The 19,781-nt window shown below is 36.7% G+C and overlaps 1 protein-coding gene and 1 long non-coding RNA gene across 3 annotated transcripts in view; both read right to left on the bottom strand.

Moving 5' to 3' along the window:
* Window positions 1-19,781, bottom strand: part of Timp (Tissue inhibitor of metalloproteases) — a 339,739-nt gene that overhangs the window by 145,177 nt on the left and 174,781 nt on the right. The window lies entirely within an intron of this gene.
* Window positions 4,648-6,019, bottom strand: LOC138184799 (uncharacterized). Of its 2 annotated transcripts, none has more exons than XR_011174414.1 (3): window positions 5,738-6,019; window positions 5,571-5,662; window positions 4,648-5,463 (listed from the first exon to the last, which is right to left on the bottom strand). It is a non-coding gene; the product is annotated as an uncharacterized LOC138184799 (long non-coding RNA). The 2 variants fall into 2 exon arrangements; XR_011174415.1 differs by having other exon boundaries at window positions 4,650-5,463; window positions 5,571-5,639; window positions 5,738-5,999.

Genomic DNA, 19,781 nt, shown 5'->3' with positions numbered 1-19,781 from the left:
AATGGTAGAAAAATGGTAAATATTACTTACGGAAATAATCGCAGATGGAGCGATATTTTACGGTTCGTTAGATATGAATTTCGCATCAGAAGGAAATTATTTAAGTCCCCGTTATTTAAATAGCGCCGTGGCCGTTTATAGTCTCATTTATAGAGGTGTATTATTCATCGAACGACGTGTTACGGATTCGTTTTCGGTATTGGATATTCAGATCGAGCGGGCGAAATCGAACGATTTGAAATAGAGTAGCGCATACGCTGACAAAACATTTGTTCCTGTCTTTTGTTAACATCAATACAGGCAATTTAATCGCGATGCAGTTACATCTCAGTGTTTTTCATAATTAAGGTCTCTGTATTAATTATTTCCGGATAATGAATTCCGTAATTAATAAACGTACAGGTAAAATCATTCGTAACACTTGTTATTTCGAGCTTCAGAATGAAGTTGTAGTAACTTTTTTAATTTCAAATAACTCTTTAAAGTGATAAAAGTTTATTATGCATAGAATGAAAGAACGATGTACAATTAAAATTCAATATATAGATCGAGGAAAATAAATATAGACATATTGACCGACAAAGTTGAATTTGTTAATCGAAGTTACATTTAAAAAAGAATATTATATACGCTGTTAGCTGTATTTTATTAACTTTCCCACGTTAAACTAAGATAAACAAAGAAGTATTATACGATGTTAAGTGTTGAATTAATTGTTAATTCGTAATAATACAAAAACGATAAGAACGTAATATTTGAAAGCCGAGAAAAAATTGGAATACTCACTTTAGCGTTTATTACCATTCGCGTAATAACGATCCGTATAAATAAAAGCACATATTATTCACTTAAATATTTTACTTGTTTACCGAGTAAAATTCTTTTCCGCCGCTTTTTCTGACCCTTAATATACCTTCAATTATGAAAATTTAATTTCGCCAGATGAATCCACCGGATAATGACCCTTCATTAGCGAGATGAACTCAGCCAAAAGTTTATAACGAAGATTTATCGCAATTTCGTGATCGTCTCGTAATATGTGCTCATTTTCCTTCTACTTAATCTTCATAAAATTCCAACTACTAGCGAATCGATGTCGTATTCAATAAAGTTCCTCGAAAATCATCGCGTGATCGATTGAATTTAGAAAATCAGAAAAATAACCGAGGGAAATAATCGCGCGAACTAGCGAAGCTCTTTCCGAAAATAGCTGCGAAAGGAAACGATTAAAATCGTTTATTTTTCAATGAGACAAACGTAAAAAGCGTTTCATCTGAACTGTCATCGGTTTGTCGACGAATAAACACATTTACGTACACGCTGTTTGAGTTTGAACGTCGTTTTCACACTCGTATAATGACCTACGATTAAATTCACGAAACTTCCGTAGCGTTAAGCAAAATGGGAGGTCAACAGGGAACTAAACGCATAAAAAGTTGTTAATTTGCTCTTAGGCACCGGCTATTTTACTCGATTATGCCACTTGAGCTTCTATAAAGTTGTCCCCGCGGTATCGGGCCCACACCTCCTCGCTTGTCGATTACTTTGAACCAAGACACGCGCTTCCACCTCTTCCATGGCATAGCCACCAACTTTATATTGGCTTAATTGCATTTAGACGTGAAACTTTAGCTGCACCTTTTTTCTTCCAACTTTTCTTTTCGCATTGCCGTGGTGCGAGCTGTTAACTATCGATACGTGGATTGATCGTTGCGTCAACGTTACTCAATCCATTTTATAGTTGGAGACAAAATCGTTTAAAAAAAAACTTATGAAGTGTTATTATTATTCGTTAGTAATAAATATAAATAAATAAGTTATTATTTTTATTTTTTAACAAATTAATAAATAAGTGTTATTATAATTTATAATGGAGTTTATTAATGTTCTAAATTGTTCATTATTTCTTAATTACTGATATCATAAAACATTCAGGGAATATGTTTCATGTTGAACGAGGAAGACAGTAAGATTGATCCTGAGAAATTAATGTTTGGTTATACGCCGCATTTGCTGTACATTCTCGGGGAATTAATTAATCGTATCACATACTCATATCAAAACCCACAGACTTTACATGTAACTGGCAATTTTGGGGCAGCAATAACGGAAGTGCTTATTACCATGTGACAATATCTAGATATAGTGCAGCATATTGATAAATGAGCTACGTCGAAGAAAAAATATTGTAGTATCGGAGTATTTAGTTATACTTTCGTGTTTTATCTTAATTAGTCAAGAAATATTTTGTATTCATGATATATTCATTTATTATATTTTAAGGTCAAAGTAAAATAATAAAATGATTTGAAATGAGTAATAAGTACTATCTCACAATTCTATGCAATTTTATATAAAAATTATTTTGAAATAGGAATATGAGAATTTAGCTATTTAAGAAAATGATGAAATTAATATGATATTGACACATTCTGTGAATAGTGTTTACCATACAAATATGTTATAATGGATATATTAGACTATAGCGTAAATAATAAATGGGTATTATATATAAAATGATTCTGTAATAATTAAATTCAGGTTGAAGCAACAGAATCACCTTCTAACATCAATTGATGCCAACGGCTAATATGTCGAAATGGCGATAGTTGGTTGCTTCGAAGCACCAAATTTTCAAATACAATATTGCTTTAATGCAGTGATTCGAAACATTTGCAATACTTACGATCAACATAAAGAAATTATTAGGATATGTTTGAAATTGTCGTGCGTATCCTTGAAAGGAATATTGTATAATACAACTAAAACGTACGTCCCTTTGCGACAAATACATGAGCATAATTGTTTATTAAGTGTTATACTGCAATATAAATCACGATACAACGGATACGCACAATAACTGAAAATATGTATACCTGCAATTACGCTAATAAAGAAAAATAAATCAATGTAATCGTAGGGAATTTTTCTTTATTAAAAAGATAGTAATAAACATACGCGCGATTAAAATCTCTGTATCGCTTTGTTTTATCGCGATAATAATTCGAAAATAAACACGCAGATTTGTGGTAAAAGCGGACAACTCATTTTTTTTCCTACAAAATTTATGTATAAGTGCGTTATACAAAATCGTTCCACCGTTGTAAAACTTTCAAACGTTACGCGCTTTATATTATCAAAGAGAAATATAGAACGCGATTTCAGAAATTTATTCACGCGCGAGTCTAACGCCATTAATGAACATTAATATAATACAATAACGAAGAGAAAGAAAGGAGGTCGTGAAATTTATTGGGATTTAAATAACAGAATGAAATGCACGGTGTGTAAATTTTGTTTCTAACGGCAAAAAACGGCTTTGTTTGACCGGCTTTTAACGCTTACTTCTATTTATCGAGGATTTTTGTCAGTCATTGACGATGAACGAACGACACGCTTCGTGTCACGAGTGCAAAACCAAGAATTTATTTACCGTCATCTGTTTATTGTTTACACGTCAATTTATGAAACTCTAAATATTTTAAAGCGACCTATTTACCGTGTACCGTATCAAAATAATAATACTTATTGCAATACCATTATTGTACGTATTGTTGTTGCTTCATTTCATTTATTTATACAACGTTCACAAATTAATTAAAGCAATAACGCAGTAGATTGTTATTACTTTATTCCTTCTTTTTAAAAAACCGAGAACGAGGGTTTAGTTACAAATTCATATTTGCAAAGAAATCTTCTCTACAATAAATCAACATGAACGACAAAAGATCAGGAGGAGAGTTTCTAATATTTCATCGGTGAAATACAGAGTAACGTGAATTTGCATCGTTACCGCTCTCATTCTTTTTTCATGTTTTTCCACGGAAACCAGTGTAATACAGAAATACACGTTCTACATTCTACGCATACATCACACGTTTTTCATGGATATTTTCATGCATGTATTTAATATTTTGCAAATAATTTTATCGGAAACGACTGACGAACTCTGATGGAATCGCCGGTTTAATGTTTGCTTCAGCCATATTTTCGAGATAAGAATATTACAGTTGGAAAAATACAGAACCTTACGAAATAAAAAAATTGATATAGAGTGTATTTATTTTATTTCGTCACGCTTTCAACCATATTTTTTTATTATGTCATGAATGCCGACGGATTCAGATGAAACAAAAATCTTCAATCAAGCCGAACTCGCCACGGTGTATCGTAATTCCTCGCTTTCCTCATAATAGAAAATATAACTTCGTCGTACAGAATATTAAATGTCCATGACGAAGATAGCGCAATGGAAAGTGGTGGGGCACGATGCAGATCGCAGTTGAAATTACTATTCCAATTGCATCTTTCCACTGGTAACGCCCCAGCTAGGAAGAACAGGAAGAAGGGTTAAGGCAGCTGGAAAGCTTAATTTGTTGGAGATAGTAAAATCCGTGGGTTTAATACATATTTATAAAGCGCATTAATGTAACCTAAAGAATATTCATGAAAATCTTTCCGAGCGCTCTCCCGGCGTCTCGCGTTTCCACATCCGCTTCCTATTTTCTAGAAAACAGAAGTAATACGCCAAGAACTAAAGCCAGATGTTAGAACGCGTACCGATGCAACTTATAATCTTCCTTATTCCGTGTTGTGATTTTCTTTAACGGTATGGTGGAATGTCACGGCGATATCTCCAGCTTTGTTCCACTGCAAGCTTCTAGATGACGAAAAGATAACGAACGAGATGAAATGTTGCATGGAAGAAAATCGGGCGGTATTTAAAGAGAGAATGCAGAATTCTAAGATGCTTAATGTTTGTTTATTTTGTGACATTTAGAGAATTCTACAGTTCGTAATAGTATGCTAGTAATTAATGCAATTAATATTTAATAGCTTCTTCAAAAGATCGTCGTTATTTGCTATTTATAAAGTCGGATTTATTTTGCTTTCTGTCTCCTGCACGGATACTAAGGCATACGAAGGAAATTATAATTATTGTGTTCATGTTTATTGTTACATTAATCAGTTGTAGTAATGATATATGTTGCACGTGACTTTTTTGGCGGGAGCATCGCAAAACTTCTCAGGTAAATAAGAACATCTCGGTGAATCCTTGAAAATGATCGAGCAATATTGCAAGGGAATTTTATAAAGAAATAAAAGAATTTCTTATCAGTCCTTTCACAGGCATTACATAATATCCTGGCATAATAATAAGAGGAATATGTATAAGAGGTTGGACAAATATTTCTTTCATATTCTTGTCTCTTGACATGTCTCTCTGCTTTATATGCATATGTAAATTCCACATTACATATACTACGTATGACAATAATAGCACTAAAAGTAACTTTAGTGCCTCTTGGCAGTTATGTAATACAATTTCAAGACAGTTAAATATATGTAATATTTTATTTCTTACTTAGTTCAGTTAAGTATTTAATATCGCTAAAATCAGGATCTTCTCTAAATACTGTCGTTATCTCTTCAGCATCAAATTTATTTACCATTACAGACTCTCTGTGAGAAAAAAGAAGAATAAACTTTATTCCAATACGGTTAAAAGATAAAGGATAATGATGAGATTAGTAAATTCAATCAATAATATAATGTCATTATGATCTTACTGGGCACATAGCTGCTACCTGAGGGAATCTGCATCGTCTACTGTAGAAGGTACCACACTTGGATGGATCCTTCAAAAGATCAAAACCAACAACTAAAGTAAAAAGTTAGAATATCGCTTCACATAAAATTATAAGCAGAAATGGGAAATAAATGAAAGTATCCTCACTGCCTCAGCGAGTGTTATAAAACAACGTGGTATCGAAATGACGGAGAAAAATAAAAGAAATATTTTAATCGTTTGATACATGTTCTCTTGTGTACAATTCTTGGTGTATTCAATATTGACGTGCCCACGCTTCTACTTTTTATACACAATCATCATTCAATGTCGCAGAACATATAGACAAATGGAAAAACCATTACACATGTTTTATGCAGCTATGTCAACATTAAAAACAATTTCTCGTGACTGGTGCGTCACGATTTATTGTTTTACAATTTATTATTCCACGATGTAATAAACTTCGAATACAGCATTACGAAACATATTTATCATTTATCAAATGCTGATCAATAGCAACAGAAAGATGAAACAACAAATATTTCTGTTACTGTCAGAGACAATGGAAGAGAATGACAACTTTCGACTATGCAATGCTGCATTTTAATATTGTTATCTTATCTAGACAGCTGTTTCCGCTTATCTTTACTTCAGCTATTATTTTAAAGTGGCAAACAGATTTAATAACTGTTCCATGTTTCTCTATGTCGAATTTTTACGTGCGATGTAAATACTGCGCTCATTATATACTTCAACACTACTATTTATAATAAGTTATTACAATATATTAAATCTATCGTTATGAATTTGTCACGAATAGATAACATATCCACATAATTTATTTCTCTAGCAATATGTATTAAAAATTGTATCTTGGTTTAAATAAACTTAAAAAAAAAAAAAGACTACCGGGCATAGCCTTACTGACGAGTCCACCGGTAGTCCCGGGACGAAATGCAAAACTCTCTTTTCATCTGGCAGCGACACATCCACCGCTACACTTATTTACACAAGAAGTGTCAATAATGGACGACAAAAATTCCACCACAGTGCTAATCTGCCATCTAATAATATATGATATAATAGTGTAATATGTAATGTCATGTACATATATTTATTTTTATTCCTTTACCGCCGAAATTTTCTAGAGAAAAATATGTGTTATCTATTAACGAAATATATTATTGATACACATGTTTAAATATTTACAATGTAGCCTTTTAATTGTCGAAGGGAAGTAACACAGCTCAAAATCATACGTTAAAAGCACTAAAAAAATAGCAATACTACAATATAATATTGTAGGAGTATGATGAGACGTGTTCAGAATGATATTAAAAATCATGAGAAGGTAATATCATATACAATTCATTATTGGCCAATTTTTACTTGCATACGAAGGGTACAGAATTAGCATGAGCGCGTCATAATTCAGTAGCATATGATATGAATCTCTGGCACATATTTCCTATTCACACGTGGAATAAGCCATTGGAGAAAAATGTTACCGATTAATAGAAAATATAAATGCATATATATATATATATATATATATATATATATATATATATCAATATACATACATATAATATAACACAAAAGTCCAAAATACTTTAAATTATTAGAAAAACTACCACAATTCCTTTATCAAAATTTTGATATATATTTATATTAATATAAGAGTTCCCTTAATATGCAATATTACTTAATTGTCCTTATGCCATCGAAGACATAACTAAGTAGCCTGTCAAGACGACAAGCAAAAAGAAAAAGTCTTCAGTGATGTATTCATTTTGAAGCGTATTCAGCTCTTGATGCAAGACGATGCAATATCGATATTTTGCTTCGTACTTATACTATAGAATTGAATTGTTCTTCGTTGTGAAAATATTTACGAACAATTATATTTAATAATAAATTTTTATAACCGTATAAATGATTGTGTAGATACATGAGATCACAAAGTAATAAAATTTGAGTACACAATGACGTAAATAGATAAGTGAAAATAATAGTCTTGATTAAAAAACGGATACTCCAAAATCACACATGAATATTTACTAAAGAAGATAAGAACCCTTTTATTACAATTGTTGTCACAAATCTATACCTAACGATTCACCACCTTGTGTATAAATGCAGGTATATGCAGTCTCATTTACATATGAAAATTACAAAGGCGAATACTACCTTAATCTATCAAGACCATATAAAACTATTCTTAAATTCTTAATCTTTACCATAAAATCTAATCTTTTTACAATCAGAATAGATAATCTTGTTGATGTGATGTTAAATTGTCAAAGAATAAAATAAAGAAACGGAGAGAAAATTTGAAATTTTTAACGGTAAAATTTTAAAAATTATAGTGGCCGATGAAAATATGATTAAGTAATTGTAACTAATTTTTAGGTACGATAGGATTTCCAATTTCTTTTGATAATTTATCACTTAAGTACTTAAACTATTTTCTGTTTCATTAAGCGAAAAGAAGGTGCCTGAACTGTCAATAAGCTTTTACGTTGCTAGGTACCGTAAAAGAAATGTCAGTATAGCGATTCGTAAACTGTGACAAATATTATCTGCTTTGCTTTTATTTTCTTTCACTTTGATCTCGAAACGTAAACGTGTTTCAGAAAACAAAGGATTTACTAAAGGAAGATTAATATCGTCGCGTATAAATACGCATCGCGTTGTGTACCGAAATTTTGAATAACATGAAAGTGATCGGGAATATTTGAGGGTTAATTTTCCTTTTGTTCATTCTTCGCCATCACTGTTCCTGCATAAAGGGCAATGAAACACGAACGGATCAAATAATCAATTTTCTGAACAGAGATAAATTTAAATTAATTGCCGTCTTAGTCAAACATTGTACTAATTTAAAATGAGCAAGGTGTTACCGTAAAGCTTATTTATATATAAATCCAGAGGTATCCAACTGGCGAATCCTGGTATTTCCGTTCCATTATCCTCCCATAATGATAATTAATCGCGCAGAACAATAAAACATAAAGATCAAAAGACAATAACAACAATGCAATGCCGAACGTTCCACTTGACTTCATTTTATCTGTTAATTTAGCGATATGAAATTGTTTCCTGAAAAACGATATTCGTACTCGGATTGCATGATTGACTGGAAAACATACCTGCCAGATAACATTTCGTTAAACTCGGTCGATAATCATATTGTACCTTTTGAACACGTGTTTGCGTAGTTGCGAATACGCGACCATATCGTAAAGTACGTAAACGAAAAGGAATGCTGTTTCCTCGTTGAAGTAGAAAGAGTCACGTGGAAGTACCGCGCACGGGATCATTTCGCGGATATACGACTTTTGCAACACCCTCGACCGGGGTGGAGGGAGTTCGGCTTGTTGGGAAAGTTTCACGACTTAAGCCCTATGCTTCGTCTTTCTTCTCGTTCAGGGAACAAGCCGGAGACGGCGTATCTAAGGAAATCCTTAGCCAGGTATCACAAAGTTATCACAAGACAATGGAGAGCAGATCAGGTAACTTAGTGAGCAGCGCAAAATCGAACTCGAGGGCCGCTTCTGCTAGCGCAGATAAAGTTACCCCCTTAGTCGTTCTTTTTCCTTTCCTTCTCTTCATTTCCCTCTTACACCATTCCTCTCTTTATCCTATCGCTCTCTCGCGTTGAAAAGCAGTTTCTTTCTTTATTTTTCCCCTTCCCATTCTTACTTCATGTCCTCCCCTTCTTTTTCCCTTCCTCCTTCGCCATAAGATACAACTTTCCTATTTCCTTTGGCGTTTTCACCCGAACGAATAAGAGAATACGCGTTTCAAAGAAAATCTTGGTTTCTACAGTGATTCTGATGGAATGTGCTGAGTTCTGATATTTTTTCTTCAACGAAGACTCCTCTTCGACAGGGGAATTGTATATTACGGGAAAATGAAAAGTTTGAGAAGTTAGATTCGAAAAGAGAATCGTTCGGACTCGATAGACGAAAGTTTCAATGTACTTTAAACTGCTACTGATTTTTTTTTATCTGGTCAAGGAGATCATTAAACAAATTCAGCGGAATCCATTGTTATATATTGCATTTTCTTATTGTAGGCTCAGGGAATTGAATATTTGAACGAATTTAGTATGCTTTAAGTATGCTTTAAGTATGCTTTATTTTCTGATACTGCCCAATCACACAAGAAAAATTAATAATAGTGGTGTGCCATATCGTCATATATATTTATCCTAGTGCTTGTTGGAATTTAGTATACTTTAAAGATGCTCTATTTTCTAATACTGCCCAATCACACGAGAAAGATCAATAACAGTGATGTGCCATATCGTCATATATATTTATCCTTGTGGTCGCATCCGACAGATTTTCTAAAAGAAAATATTCTCGATTAACAAATTGTATTATCGATTAACATGGTCAAATATTTGTAACGTACTATACACATCAGGCCTAGAGTACCAGGAGCTGGGCTACCATTTTTACAGATGCACTAAAAAATTGATATATAATATATATAATATATATTATATTATATAACATATATTGATATATAATTGATATATATATATAAATATTGTATATATATATATATCAATATTGTATGTATATATATACAATTACTCTAAGCCTTAATTAATATTTTATCGGTAATATAACATTTTCTACTTACTACAGCGTCAGCCAGCTTAATGAAGTAGTTTGACATGAGAATAACGGCGAAAAGGAAGACAAAAGGTCTCTCCGATTGATTCATATTGCTACCTGATTGATTCTCATAGCAATATTGTGCTTCTTATATGTCGGAGAAGGTTGGAATTTAGAGTTAGGGGCGTGAAACGAATCTTCGTTTGGATTACACATTGTCGATAAGCAATAGAGAAGACATTGACTAGTGCAGATACGATCATTATAGAACTGGACAAGTAACCGTGGTAATTAGATACTCGAGAAACTAATGACAACGATCCTAGGTTCAATAACGAATCTGCGGTCAACAGGATGATGGATGAACAATGCTCACAAAATCTAAGTCGGGCTCTTTGTTAAAACGTGGAATATCCACTGAGCGTACAGACGCTAAGTAACTCGCTAATACGGCCTCACGAGAGAATGAATTTCCGTCGCGATGATGCTGCAGAGGAAAACTATGATGGGGTGTGTCTAAGGACACGAGATCCTTGGATTCGTCGAGGGTAGCCTTCGTTCAGAAGGTGAGGGATAGTGGCGTTGCTGCTAATTGGTCAATCTCCATATCGGTGGTTAGAAAAAGATGCTAGCCGCCCTCGAGGGAAAGTTGCTAGTGGGAGACGCCGTTCGTTGAAAAATTGGTCTCTCCTATCTTCCCGTAGCTGGGACAAAGATTGTTTGTCTGCCTGAAGGACTTTAGCCAACTAAATCTTAAGATTTATAACGGGCCCTCAGGCTAGCCGAACATGTACTGCCGAGACGCATCGACATCTGGCAATCATCTTACTCGAAGAATAGGATCTGCGTGTGGCGAGCCACGGGACATAAACCGTTGGAATGTTCACTGTCGCGTGCCGTCACAAATATTTCTTTTAAGGAGAGCTATAGAATTACTCCATACCTTTGTTAGACAAAGCGTCCATCCCGTGACCGCGGCTACGTTCGGCGACTGGTTGTCGCCTCGAGCCCAAGCTCATTATCACAAATCTCGAACAAATACAATCGGATCGAAGGACGACAATTGTTTAATTACGCCTATAATAGAATCTAGATTACGGTGTTAAGGGATTTTCCCGAAGTTCCAAAGGGAAGGCTCCGATGTCCTTTCATCTCCGACATATATATACCGCAATGTTGAAGCGTTTTCACATATAAATAAATTTATGAACCGTTGCGTGAAGCAATAAAACGAGCCTTTCGTGATAATCGTTGGGAATATGTAATATAAACTTTGTGTTAGAAACATATAAATTTGTGAAGCAGTAAATTTTGCTTATACAGTCAGGAATAACAACAAAAGTGATAATAATTATTATCCAGGCATGCCGATATCAGTCCATCAATTTTATTTACGAATGCCTAACATTTGTGAGCAAGAGTTTGATCACGCGCGCAGAATCAAATTTTTCTTTTGTTCGCCTCGCAAGTTCTAGTTACAACGTTGAAATTTTCCATAGTAATAAGGAACAGCCAAAAAATATGTACCGCGATCCTCGGATCTGGACCGCCATGAAATCTTCCAGATTTACATAAGGGCCTCATTTGCATGAACTTATTAAATTTTTACCATGAGTAGTAAAACATCGTACGTAGATACGAGTAAAACTACCAGCAGGTGGACTTAATGTGTTTTAATACAGGCTCCTTTTTTACGAGCGAACTCCCAAGCAGCAGAAAGCGTAAAATTTCTCGCGTCTGTTATATTCCAACCTTAAATTTGCGTAATGACAACTTCCACTACCCTACCGCCGTTTCTCTCTTCAAACCTATTTCTTTTTCCCTACTTCCCACTCTTCTTTTCTTTCCTTTCTTTCTCGTTTCCCAAGTTTTCGTCCACACGTTAGTATACGGTCCATCCAGTGTCGTTCGTTATGTTCCGAGACTTCTAGCTTAAATGCGCATTCACAATGAATTCGACGCAATTCCGATTCGCCACGTCTCGAGCCCATGCAAATACTCGTTCTTAAACGAGGTGGCAGGAAAGCATTGCATCAAGGATCAACTCCTTTGTCCGCCAGTCGGCTTTATAGTCTCTGTAAGAACAATAAAATCGAGTGGCATGGGTTTCGTCGTGCGAATTTAAAAGGGTAAATTGAACGTTGGTTAAGCGAAATTTGCATTAAACTGGGGGACGATCTCGTTGACGAAATGCTCGACGATGAAAAAAATTATTACTCCGGGTCCCTTTGATAGTCCAGTGAAACATCTTTACGAGTGTTGAATCATAATTAAACTTCTGCTAAAGTTCTGTTTATTCCCATAAAATTATAAAAATTGCAAAAAAGTATAAGGGTAAATTGTTTTATTCAATATTGTTGATATTTATTTAATATGCAGAAAGTTAATGCTATTTAAGTATTATTGTACTTTTGACGAGCAAACGGGTTTCAGCTCATGCGTGCCGGCCGTTTACTTGCTGTTATAACGGCCAAAATAACGCAATTTATGGTTACGACTGCAATTTTATGGACATAACTGCGAAGTTATAATTACGCGTTTCTTGCGCTGCTGCTCGCGCCAAAGATCCACTTTACGTACTGTGAACTTTCGACCGTGCGCCACTGTATTGCTTACCCGCGGCAACGTCGTAAGAGGCCGCGATAATTTCCGCCGGAACAATGAAATCGCGCTTCAGAGATACAACACCAATAAACCAACTTCCTTGATAATTTAAATGCTATAACTATCAACGTCAGATCTTTATGGTAACTTCGTGCATTGAAACTTCCGAAACGATAACACGCAACTTTCCGAATTATGCTCGTGATTCTTTGGGAATGAATCTGACTTCGAAATTTCATTGAAATTTAATCTATTATTATTGATTCATTTTAACAAATCAATATCGATAGAATATCATTAGCATGAAGTAGGAGAACCAAAATTCCTTGTTGACCAGAAAATTATTTATGCAAATATTATTCCGTCGCGAAGAAATAAGATCCGAAGGTTACCATGCATAAACTACCCTCTCTTGAACATGCATTACCTAACCGGCGTGTGTATATTAGGCAACGATTTATGGATTAGGAACTTCGGTCGAACGGAGTTGTCGAGACGCGTTTCCAAACTACGTAATTAAGCAGTAGCTAAGGAGACGCCGAACTTGAACGCAATTATATCCTGATTTTGTTGCTCTCAAGTTTCAACTGCGTAATAATCGATCGTAGAAAATTAATCGTTACAACAGATCAAATGAAATAAAACGAAACAAATGAAAATATATAAAGAATAAATATTTAATTATTCAAACATCGGTTTTCTATTTTATACATACATATATACCTACATGTTTATTATCTAAACTTTGAAGTTAAAAGGTCAATATAGTGTTTTGCTTGCGGAGTTTTCAGATTTTCTCGAGGATCGTCTATATCCGACGCTATAAATTCAGATCACCGAAATGGCAGTTCAAAGAGTTCAGAGTATCTGACCCCACGACTAGCAAGGTTGTCAATACGAAGCTCCTAAGTCCGAAGGTATCGGTATCATGTAGTCTGGGACCAATTTCCTCTTGATCAAGTCCCACGAGTTCAGTTACGACTCTATCCTCCATGAATTCCGAAGTCACCTGTATCTAGTTTCGCGAGTAAGAGGTCGTCTCTCGTCGGATAGGTCTCCGTTGCACAACGGAAACCTAAACCCTTCGGCAATTACAAGTTCAAGGCAATCTAGGAGTATCTGTCTATCCTGTGAATCGCGGGGACGTCTATCATTGCGATCGATAAAGTGGCGTACAATCCTCTGGAACTCGATTCTCGAATTCGAATTTACCATGATAAAATGAATCTCTGCGACTGATTAAACGGTCTCGGTAGAAGATCGAACAATCCAACGAAGAATACGCGGAGGTTACAAGGGATCGATCTTCAAAGAAACTGGTCACACGGAAGTTCGACAGTAGAAGTTGAGCTGCGTGGTAGCTGGTGCGCGTTCAACGAAGGACAATGTATCCCATGCAATTTACCGTCTCTCCAAACTTGAGGAAACTTGCGCCCGTAAGGAATAACCTGGCCCGCCCTGTCGGTGGCCCCTACGAGTTTCCAACTAGTTAACATTACAGTGCCGCGTATATAATATTCCATCTCCGCTCCGTTTCGACTTAAGCGGAGGGCAAAGCCCTCTCGCCTCCTTTCTCGTCCCCTTCTTCATCATCCGAATCCCGATGTCAAGGAGAGAGCGCGTTCTATGGATCGTCAAGAAAATACGCGACCGAGGGTGCAATAAAACGCGCGAACGCCTCCGGATGGCATAGAAACGGCGCGGTCGCCCTAAAGAGGAAACCAATAAGAGCCCGAACTCTTCATTAAAACTCGACGAAGCTAGCTGGAGTGCGACGTCAGAGCGAGAGGCGACGACTAAAAAGTCGTGGATGGCGAACAGGCTTAGAGGAGGGAGAGAAGTAACCCTTGAGCACCTCTCCCGACCGCCCACTTTTTTCCAACCTTTCACCCTTTCTCTTTTCCTTCCTCTGTTTTTCTCCATCTCCCTCTTCCAGTTCTCCCCTTTCTATCGTTGATATAAACCTAGAAGCGGGATATTAAAAGTTATTCCGGCACCGAATAAAATATCCAAACTTTTCGCGACGAACTTTTCACCAGCGATGGTCTTCCATTATCCCGACTGGCGCGTTCACGAGAGAACGCGCTCGATTCGGTGGAACGACTGCTGGCGCTGCTGCCAGTGTTCGTCGAAAAGAGGGGAGAGGGGACGCTGTGCCGGCTGCTCCGTCTTTCAAGAAAGAGAAGACTTCTTCATAAGCCTTAAATGAATCTTCCGCGGCCGGGCTTTGGTCGCCTTCGCTTACTTTATGCTGTCGTATATTCTTCCGGCCGGTCTTATCGCACGACATACCCTAGGATTACTCCGTGAGAGAATTTGCCGGAACTTTGCTTATGGCTGTACGTGTCTGAATGCTCCGAAGATACGTAGAATTCTTAACACCGTTGCCTGGTACCATCCATTCCGTTTCAACGCACGTAACGCACCGTTGCCGTAACAAGGTGGCAATTAAAACGATAACACTCGGCACAGAGAATTTTCCTTAGATTCTTTTGTGAACTGATGTCTAGCGATCCTACGAGTATAGATAAGTCGTCCAAAATGGAGATACTAGTGATTAAAACATTACGATTTCTACGTGACTTTCGGATCTAATGAATTTATAAAATTTTCTAATTCTTTGTCAGCGTAACACTTTCATTCTTTTGGAAATACAAGTTCATGCGAACCTTCTGACACATTCACTCAAAAATTGATAGAGTATTTTGATGGATATAAAAATCCCGGCGTTTGACCCATCGCTTCGGCGAGAAATGATAGATTTATTAACCGACGATGACAATGTCTTCTTTACAAGTTTTATCGATAGCATAGTATAATAGAAGCGGAAGCAGCAAAGATTTATAACGAAGAAGCGTCTCAAGTGCCTAGGTCGAGAGCCAGTTAAGATTTTAAAGTAAACGTATTGTCACGGTTCAGAAGTCGAAGCATCGATCGTCGAAAATTACTTTGAAAAGCATCTGTTTTCGTGATCCGATAAAAATGACGAAATAAGAGCAAGTATCGAGTACCAGAATCGATTATGCTCGAGAAAGTCACCGGTCTAGTTTGAGAAGAAGACCTAGGTCGATCTGAAGTGAATCGAAAATGACGTCGAAGAAAGGATATTGAAACGGTGTTGACTGAAGATGAAACACCATCTTCTGGGGAATTTGAACCAGTCCAAGGATCCGCAGAACTCCGTAACAAAGACAGTCTAGAGGCGTCAAGTAACAAACACTCGGTTGCCGAGAAGAGAAAATAAGAAGAACCCGAACGTTTCACGGAACTTTGTATCCGTGCACACCGAGTATCCTCGTACTTGCTTCTTGCACGAACGTTTTCCTCATCGCATATAGAATCGTATATAGAATCGTCACTATGTCGGCGAACGAAAAATTGTGCAGCTAACATTGTTAGCCTGTCGCGAGTGATCCATGATGAAAAATGCACACTTGATGTTGCTGTTGAGAATTGTGGATCTTGATAGCCGAAATAATGTTATAGGAACACTAAATTTACACTTGTAATTAATATTAAAATAGTTATATATTTATTTTATGGACAATTTCTAAGATATTCATCGATACACACTTGCACGCGTCTCAGCACTTTCTTCCATACCCGACTGTTAACCGACTGAACAGTTTACATTCATCTGTTTTTGAGATGCTTCACACACACATACCTCCATACACTGACACCCACATACAAGTATCTCTACTACGCATTTAAGCCAGTCCAGCACACAAAATTATACATATCTTAGTAGTTGCATCGATATCCAGGAATTGGGTTAAAGGAAAACCGATTACGTTTGCCGTACCGATTACCGTTGCCGGACCGATATTTTTCATTAAAATTTCATTTCAACTTTAATTAGATCAAATGTAACTGTATTGTACAATCGCGCCTTCGAACAAATTCATCGCTAAAGTCGTATAATATTTCGATATTTTGCGACCGCGTTTCCAAGTTATCGTCTGTACATTACGCTGCATGTAACTTACGTGATATTTCAAAGGGTCCACCGTTCTAAATACAGAATTCAAATGTAAACCAGCGATATTAAAATATTGCGTTACCGTGCGTACACTGGTGCACGTGTATATCCGTGTACGTGTGCATGGTGCAGTGCGTGTATCTACTCTATAAACATTAGTAACGCGGCGTGCATCGCTCAAAATACAGTGCAAAGTCAAATAGAAATCCTGCCTCCGTTCGACTACCGGTTGGAAGTTACAAACCTGCGCATACAAACATTAATTTAAACGACATACTAAGGAAAAGCTAATAGCCAGCTCCCTCTGTCTACGATTATTAACAGTCTGCGCTTTCAGGTAAAACATCGTTTTGGTGTTTAACCTCGATGTTTCTCGCTGTTTATTGGCATTGTATAACTAATACCTTAACAAGCTTTATAACGTTAATGTCTTTATTATTCGTAATAACGTAACGACATTGTTTATGCTTCTCAAAGTTTACAAAGACAACTTGAAAGTATTGTAGGTATGTCTGGAAGGAGATCCTCGTCGGCACGATATAGTTTCGACTGCTTTCTTCGAGTAGCTTTAGAATGTTGTTCACAGACGCGAACAAGAGTACTAGAAACTTAAGTTTGACCGGTGTCAGACGGTGATAATTGAACGGTTGACTTTGCAGAAAGTTTTGGTCGTCGAGTGTTCGGCTACGCCGCTAGTTTCGCTGCTATTGATCAATGCCGAAATATTAATCATATCGGTGCGATAGGAAACTCGCAAATAAGAGGCTCGCGGCGTTGCAGGGATGGCCATGTTTGCACGACAAACGTTGTCCTTGCAACGACACATTAATGTTCGAAATTGCTGTTTTGACAGGTACTTTGCGCTTCCAGGGAAATATCGAATATTCATAGTATCGATCGGCCGAGCGTATTCCCTTCGCTGTTGCCCACGCCATAGTCTTCCTAAATTGTACCTCCCGATCGCGACCGTCTGAACGTTGAAATTCCTTTTCTCTTTCGTTCCCTATCCATGAGTTTTCCTACGCTCTCCCGTCGTCGACCTCGCCTCTCGCCTCCTCCTACCCTTTTCACCCCTCTCTGTTCCACTCTTTTTTTCATCGTTCCCGCTTCCAGTCTTTCCCTCCGCCTAGTAAATCCACAGGGACTCCGTGGGATTTGAGCTTTACGGATTTGCGGCGTGCCATGTCGAAGTAGAATACGTCTCGTGAGGTACGCCATAGTAGTCGAACTCCGCGTCGGATCAGACGGATCCGTTACTTCGCCCTTTTCTCTGCAATCTTCGCGCCGCTTTCACAAGGAACCGTTTCGAATTCCCTTTGATCAAGGCAACATTTGTCTCGCTATCGCATAGATTCCCAGACCGTTTCTGTCGTTTCGCTCTTCTCAATTCCTTTCTTTTCTCCATTCTCTTTCTTTTTCGTTTGTCCCTTCGTTCGTCCCACTGGTATGCAGCAAGTGTTTTTATCTGCAACGAGAAAACGTTTCGATCGTCAACAACCAATAACTTTGAAACGGTTTTTAATTTCTTCCACAGGTTTCGACGTTTTCGTTCGGTGCCCAGTACCGTACGTTTTATTATTTTTCCATGAGAGAAACTTTCTTGCCAGTCTATAACGGATAAACGATTAATTACACCGTCTGAGCGACGAAAAGTTAAACTTACCGAGATTAATCATCGCCTCCGTGGAATTATTTCTCGGATAAATTGTTCCGATATATTTGTCCGTGCGTGTAGTCAACTTTTTCCGTCGCATTCGAGACTTCGTCGAATGTTTCGTTTATTATTATCGTCGCGATTGTTATCAGTAGAGACGGTAATGTTTAAGAGCGTAATTTTCACCTAATGAAATCGTAACCGGTTGAAAATTCTGTTTGAAGTTGCTCGGTGCAATTTATTGCACGGGACTACCGTAAGCATAGTCGTTGAAAATAATTATACATATACAAATCGGACTGACGGCACATTTCGGGAAAATCGTTGGGTAATGCCACTGGCACGTCGACTGAAATTTCCGAAATGTATTTTCCGCCACGTGAATTTATCCGAAATGTAATGCAGCCGTATAAAGAATTCGCGATGTTTTCCCCTCTTTTTTATCAGCCTGACAGCTTGTAGTTTATTTCGTTTTGATCGAAATTCCACACGATGTTTCGGACGCAGCGTTGCCGGAATTCAATCGAAAATCGCTACAAAAAATATAGATGTAATTTTTTTGATTTTCGATAACCATTGAACATTTTTCGTACTTATTCACCCCGCTGGTTTCTTTCCAATTTCTATTTCCCTTCGTTATTAAAACTGATGAGCATAATCGCGGAATGCATTGCACAATTGTGCGCACCGCGATTCGAATCAACCATAGTACGTAAATCCCACGGAATAAAATTACGCACGAACGGAATTTTCCAGGAATTTTTAACTAATACCGACGATTAAAATTATTACAGTTGCATGTTGACGGTAATGTTAATTAATTCAAAATTAATTATCTTATATATCCCGGTTCATTTCATTTCCAAATACCATGTATTTACTGCTAATATTTTCATTTAATTTATATCGATCGATTTTATAGGATTTCTATATTCCATTGAATCAACAGTAGTGACTTTATTTAAAGTTTTATCAATTTTATCTTATATAAAAAACATCTGCGAGAACTATACAAATCTATTATGGTTATTTGGTTCAATAAGCGTAGTTCATTTTCACACTCGCAACATTTCCCTGACACTATTGTGATTGATTCGAAAATTTCAATAATTCTCTTTCAATGCTTTCCATCAGCATTTCTGTCTCCATCATTTCAAAATTTTACCGAATAATTGGACCAGATTTCTAGACCACAATTATGAGTAATTAAATAAATTCAGAACGCTCAAATTCACCAGTATTCGAAGGTGAAAATATTACCACTTTATCCAAAGTTCGTGCATCGTGACACGTGGCGCATTTCAATCAGTTCGAGATAAATGTTCTAGACTGGGTCGT

This window comes from Bombus flavifrons, chromosome 11, assembly GCF_040668555.2.
Source record: "Bombus flavifrons isolate JBK064 chromosome 11, iyBomFlav1_principal, whole genome shotgun sequence".
In the NCBI taxonomy this organism is placed as follows: Eukaryota; Metazoa; Arthropoda; class Insecta; order Hymenoptera; family Apidae; genus Bombus; species Bombus flavifrons.
The sequence above is the reverse complement of the archived record's forward strand: the minus strand, read 5'-3'. Positions and strand labels throughout refer to the sequence as shown.